The sequence below is a fragment of the Pararge aegeria genome, chromosome 25, assembly GCF_905163445.1.
Source record: "Pararge aegeria chromosome 25, ilParAegt1.1, whole genome shotgun sequence".
NCBI classification, from domain to species: Eukaryota; Metazoa; Arthropoda; class Insecta; order Lepidoptera; family Nymphalidae; genus Pararge; species Pararge aegeria.
This window is the reverse complement of record NC_053204.1, coordinates 6533951-6540936: the sequence shown is the minus strand read 5'-3', so window position 1 is coordinate 6540936 and position 6986 is coordinate 6533951. Positions and strand designations below refer to the sequence as shown.

Sequence of the window (6986 nt, the reverse complement as noted above, 5' to 3'; positions counted from 1 at the left end):
CAAGTACGGAGACAAGCCCAGAGAGAGAGAGAGAGAATTACTTCCCTGGACGAGCTCGGTCACAAAAAGCTCGAGTATACTAAAATATACTGCTGGAAGTAGGTAGATAGGCATATAAGCATGACGCAGTTTCAGGGCATTGAATGGTCGCAATCGTTTTAAAGTTATTCTAAAACAGGTTTATTTTGAACTAAAGAGAAAAAAAAGGATATAATTTCAAGTAACATTTTTTTTATACATAACTAGATGTGCCCTGCGGCTTCGCCCGCGTAGTTTTGGGAGTACTGCGTGCTGCTACATAGTCTATACTACGAGTATAGTAATTTATGAGATTTTGAGATTTTTTCACAAAAATTTTTTTCTTTTTCTTACATAATTTATTTTTTTAAATAAAAAGTATACTTTTTCGGAGTTATGGCCAAACACTTTCATCCCCTCTCCCAAAGGAACCGAGCTTAATGTCGGGATAAAAAGTATTCTATATTACTCCTTACCCTTGCAAGAATATGTGTACAAAGTTTCATGAGGATCGGTTAAGCAGTTTTTGCGTGAAAGCGTAACAAACAAACTTACATTCACATTTATAATATTAGTAGGGAAGTAGGGATAGGGATAAAATAAACGAAATTAAATGTCAGCGTATTTATAACTTAACTTTCCATGAAGTAGTATTATTATAGTAGAACCAAAACTTCTACTTCTACTTCATGGAAAGTTAAGTAAAATATCCTTCCGGCCCTTCTCATTGTGGGAAGAAAACCGTGCTCTGTTGTGGGCGGTAATCGGTTGATATGATGACGATGATGAATAAAATATAGATTTATTAAAACAAAGGATTATAGATCAGTGAGGTAAGCGAAAAGGGACTATGACAAAAGGGCTCTCTTCCAAAAAAAGGAAAGCAGATTTTTGGAATCCAGCGAAAAATCTACCGAACACGGATCGTAAAACCAATTAAAAAAACAACACGAAATAAATTATATTCCCTACCCGTCGGCGAGCAATACCGAAACTTCATTAATATGTATCGCCCATCCGTTGAAAAATAAACAATGGAATTTCTAAACGAAAATGTATTCTACTTTGCTCTCTACCTTTCAATTTTAATGAACACCGTATTTATGTTTTAACTGTAACTGAATATAATCCCTGCTATTCCATATTTTAATTAATGTAACAATCGCCCGTTTTTAACATCTTCAAAAATGCAGGCTTTTTTTATTCTACCACAAGTTGTTATATCTTTATTTTATAGCATTACAGGTTGGCACTTGACGAAAATTTCACCCGCTGTTTTTTTTAAAATGTATTTTAATATACAAATGCTTGACTGCAATCACACCTGATGGTAAGTGATGATGCAGCCTAAGATGGAGCGCGCTTGCCTATAAGATGCCTATCCACTCTTACTTTGAAGGTACCTAGATATAGGTATCGGGGAAGACCTATAATCTAGGTACCTTCAAAGGGAGGGAGGGCATTCCAGTCCTTCGCGGTGCGGATCAGAAAGGAAGAAGCAAAACGCTTCACTTCAAAAAAATCCAAAATTCATTCAAAAAAATCCAAAACGACAAGGTTGTCTGTGTATAGTGACTCTACCACTGGTTCGGAAGGCAGATTCTACCGAGAAGAAGCCGGCAACTCAGCAGTTGCTCTTATCCAATATGAACAATTTACATTTTACATTTTATTTTTCTATCTTGTGAGAGATGAAAGCGGAACCTGATGCTTCCAAGTAATCTTGTCATTAAGAAATTCATCAATTGTATAGTAACCTCGCTGTAATAAATGTGCTTTAACATATTCTTGAAACTTATTCATTGGTGGGTCCAAAATTACCTTACGAATCAGTCACTTCTGTACCTTTCGCAGACGATATGCAGATGTCGCAAATTTATGACAATTTCTTGTAATTCGACTGTTTATATCCACATTTTGTTTATATGGACTAATATGTTGTCATCGTACGTGTTGCTGGTATTTAGACAACGTTACGGTGCAGATTCTTTTAGTGCCTCGCAGTTTTATGGTAGAAAGGAGATGGTTAGCAAAGATGCAATCTTTGATTGTAACGGGCTACCCTGGGTGTTTTCTTCTTCATCTTCTTTGAGTCCTATAACACATGGTGGTACCCAGGTCTAGGCCCAGGTGCACCGAGACTACTTATTATTTTAGTATTGTCAGTTTCTTTAATAAAAAGGAGAATCACGTGCACTTCTGATTACAAACCATTTTCTTTTTTTTTTAAATGTTTTTAGACGAGAGCTTGACTGCATTCACACCTGATGGTTAGCGATGATGCAGCCTAAGGTAGATTCTTGATTTGAAGGTTCTCATGTTGTAGGCACTGGGGAAAATTGAAGCTAGGAAGGAAGCTAGCTAAGGAAGGGTATTCAAGATCCGGTGCGGATCGGAAACCAAGATGCGAAGCGCTTCGTACGCGTCCGCGGTATATCGACCACGATTTGTTGCACATACTATTTTTATTTATAAAACCTATCTACATGTGTAAAAAGCTTTTCAGTCGACTCATATGTAAAAGATACGAGCCAAGAGGTAATTTAAGATTTGGTTTCTTTAACAGAACAACTTCTTATTTTACAAGAGTAAACTATTTTGCTATGGAGAAATGAGTCTATGTACAGACTGAAGGATTTGGCGAAACAACTGTTAACTTAAAGACAGGGGAATAAGTGGCTTGTAGACGTAGCCTTAGTGTGTATAAAAAGGTGAACATTTACCGTCCTTTTATACAGAAACTTTGTATGCTTGGTTCACGATAAAACTAGTTTAACATAATGTTAAATTACTTTCCTCTACCTATTTAAATGCGGTCTACAGACACTAGTCTTTGTTCGTAGCAGAGCTACGGTGCTACGAGGCTACGGGGCTACGGTGCTATAACGTAGCTCTTTCATGAACGTGAATAATTGCGAACATCCGTAAGGTAAGTTTTTTGCTTTGCGGTATGGTAAATTTAGTTAACATTTGTATAACGCATATATGTGTATTAATATCCAATTTAAATTCATTAAATTAAGTAGATAAGAGGGCCGATTGGTGGGAAGCGTTCCTGTTTTCTTAGTCCAAGGTTGTGGATTCGATTCATGCTGGTTCTGGAAAATGTTTGTGTTGTGAATGTTTTACAGTGTCCGGGCGTTTATCTGTATATTATTAGTATTTATGTATCTTCAACATTAAAATATACATCACTCATAGCTATAACACAAGCTACGCTTATTTTGGGGCTCGATGCGATGATATTCGTAGTCGATAGTCGTAATATACATTTTTAATAATTATTTATGTTTCCAGGATAAGAAGTAACCTATGCGTTAATCCAGGATACAATTTTACTCCATTCCAAGTTTCATTAAAATTGGTTCTGTAGATTTTGCACGAAAGAGTAACAAACATCAATCCATTCATACTATTTATTTGACGGTTAAACTTGGAAGTAGGATAAACAGTTTAAGCGAGTCAGTATTAAACATCGAAAGCTTAATTTAATAAAAGCGGTTAGCGGTAAATATACAAAGGGCAAACCTTTACAGGGGTTCAAAGGTTAAAAGGCCAAAGTAAGTAAATGTAGGTCAGCTTGGAGGAGTCAGTGCGAATACCGTTTATTACACTAAATCCGTTTAATCTATTTAAAAATCCATTAAACACATATTCATCTAGTCCCAAAGTGATATCAAAATAAAAATAAATAAAAAACGTAAGCGTAGCTTGTGTTATGGGTACTAAGATAGCTGATGATTATTTTTATGAATATCATACACAATAATACTTATAATATACAGATAAACACCCAGACACTGGAAAACATTCATTTTCATCACACAAATATTTTCCAAGAATTTCCAATTTGTCATGATAGATAGATAGGTAGAGAGTTTTTATTGCACGTACAGAAAAAAAAAAACAAATTGAACAAAACATTAGATAAATAAATATATATGCAGAAAGGTGGCTTTATCGCTTGAAGCGATCCCCTCCAGACAACCTTTGGTTGATGAAGCATGTTTGGTACGGAAAACGGGATAGTGAAACATTCAAATTAAAAATAAATAATTGATATACATTACATGTAATATACATACTAATACTACGTAATATATATACTAATACTACGTAATATATATACTAATACTACGTAATATATAGATATATGATATTTATGAATGTGTCAAGTCAAAGAGGCTGAGTTAAACCGGTAAGCGACGCAAGTTTGTCTCATCGCGAGCCACATATTATGTCCTAATTTTCCAGTGTCCATTTTTTTTACCAGAAATTACACTTGTTTTTATTCCACTACAAGTTTGATTCCACTCATCCCTACCACAATAGACATATGTATTACATCTGTAGGTGCAAAAAACTTCCACTCCCACCCACAAGGGTGGATACATTAGTGTAAAAGGCCGCCTTTGGTTTTAATCTCACCTTGCCACTGCAGTATTAAAGCAAACTAAGACAGTAATGGGTTAGCTTGTTAAATAGGGTATGACAACCCCCAATCGATTTTGACGCGGCATTGTACAAGAACGTTAAATAACTTGACGGTAGGGTTAACACAACTCGTGAAGCCTCTCACCACATCCCACCAAAGATAATTCAGAAATTACAAATTCCAAAACTGCCCCTTCCGAGGATCGAGCCCGGGAAGTCCACGTTTAAAGACCACAGCCCTCACAACTGCACTAGAGAGGTCATCAAAACATAAAGGCTGACAGACGACTAGCCTTGCTGTTCAGCTTGACTTTCATACATTTAAAATAAGCTAAATTGACAGCTTTTAAAATAGTATTTATCCTTTTCAACGCACCATTGTTTTTTATAGTTATAATTGATGAAACAAGCAGATAGCACACCTGATGGTAAGTGAAAACCATCGCCTATAAACAGAGAGAATAGAGAACTTTGTAGGGCATGCAAGGCTTGCCACATTCTGCAAAATGTTGCCCTGAGTCCATCACCTTACGTGCCTGTAATTAATTACAGCGGCAACCACGCCCTTCAAATCGGAACACAGCATTGCGACAATGCTTTTTAGCGGCAAAAATATACAAATATTAGGTAATACTTCCCCGGATGAGCTCTGTCACAAAAAACTTAATTACTCTTAAAAAATTAAGCTGTAAAAAGGAGCTCACTATTTTAAAAATTGGCTGTATAAAAACAAAAAAAAAAAAATATTTTAATTAATAAATAAATTATTTTATATATCTATCCAAATAAATGATATACCTAAATAATAAATAAATAAAAAATATATTTGTGCCCTTCAAAAATGTTCAATACTACAACTCTGAGAAATATAAAAACAGGATTTGTAACCATAAATATTCCTGAAACTGATTACAAAAAAAACTAATTTTATTTATCTAAAGTATGCATAGTAAGTACTAAGGGCTGGACCGATTTAAATGAATCTTTCAGGGAATCTCCGGATTAACCGGGCGAGTAATCCTGTAAAGTTTGGTGACGATCGGAGCATTCATATTTTTGTACTGTCAAATACAGCTTTTATTTACTATGATGATATTCTATTGTTGGGTGTACATGGGTGTAGATAATGATCTTCACCCGCTCGAGAAGAGAATAGAAGAGAATGAATACGGAGAGAAATAAATGATTTAATATGAGACTTAAATTAAAAATTTTATTATGTAAGTTTATTGTTTAAATAAAATAAAGCAAAATCTAGCCCGGCGAAGCGGGCTGGGTACGCTAGTACTATGAAATGTCAAGTAATTCAGTTTGTAGTGACTCTACCACCAGTTTGAAAGACCGATTCTACCGAAAAGCAGCCGACAAGAAACTCAGCAGTTCTGCTACAAAATCTAAGTTAATATGGTAAACTGAATTATCCTATGTCTTAGTTGAACTTGTATATTGGCATTTATTATGAAAAATTCCCTTCGCTCTTGCTAAAATGTATTTATATTACAGCATAAGTAAGAGGGTCATTAATTTTGCAAATAATTTTCCATACGATCCGGAATTCTTATACGAGTTTAAGGAACCCTGAAGAAGTGATTTCAATTTATGAAGATTATCATAACAAACCTTAATGTTATCTCATACAATTAGATGATCGCTTTGGAGGCATTATTTTCCATATATTTGAGAAAGATAAAACCTCTCTAAGACCCAATCTCATTAAAACTCGTAAGAAATATCGGAAACGAAAACAAATATAAATAATTTCAGGAAGAAACTTCTGTCGACTACCGTTTATACAACCTTTCTTGGAACTTAAGTTCAAAACACGTCATTCAAAACTCTGACTTTTAAGGTATAAGGACTATATTCCTGCGAGAGAGTTTGCACAATAGATTCGCCTGGCGTATACCACCCTTTTCCCGCGCAACAACCTGAAATATCCAAACGAACCTGCCTGAGTGAGGGAGCCAATGCTATATTAAACAAGGATGTACATACAGCTGACTCCTTCTAACGTATAACTCCGTCCCTGTTCAGCCCTTTTTTCTTTCGTGCCTGACATAGTACTCGCGCGTTTCGTGGCGTAAAGACGTATTTTGCCCATACAAATATTGCCACCCGAATCGGTGGCAAAGTTAGAAGTACTTTAAAAAGTTAAGGTGGATTTATTCAGGAAATATTTGAAGATCGTCGAAGAGAGGTTCTTCCCAGGTAAGCGTTCTATTTTTAAAATCCAAGCCGAATTACGATGAATTTCAGCATAATTATCAATTCAAATTTAATTTATTAAAGAAATTAAAGAAATAAATTATATGGTTTTGTTGCGTTTTTGTAATTCGATGGCATAAGTCGATTTTACATGTTAGTTAAAGTTAATTATGGAGTCAGTACTTCAATGAAGACTTAATGCAGCTTTATTCATAAAATCATGAATTTTTATTCATAAAATATTTAATATTTTAAGGAATATTAAAAACTGGGTAACAATTTTGGGCAAACGTGAGTGAGTTATAGGGCCATTTTAAATATAGAACACT

At 35.0% G+C, this 6986-nt stretch overlaps 1 protein-coding gene across 1 annotated transcript in view; it reads left to right on the top strand.

Annotated features, from left to right (window-relative positions):
* The first annotated feature begins 6528 nt into the window (after window positions 1-6528).
* The window catches only part of LOC120634951 (sperm surface protein Sp17), a 158047-nt gene continuing 157589 nt past the window's right edge, over window positions 6529-6986 (top strand). Inside the window, exon 1 of the mRNA XM_039905851.1 lies at window positions 6529-6660. The gene's annotated coding sequence lies outside the window, so the exon portion shown is untranslated. The remainder of the gene's footprint in view (window positions 6661-6986) is intronic.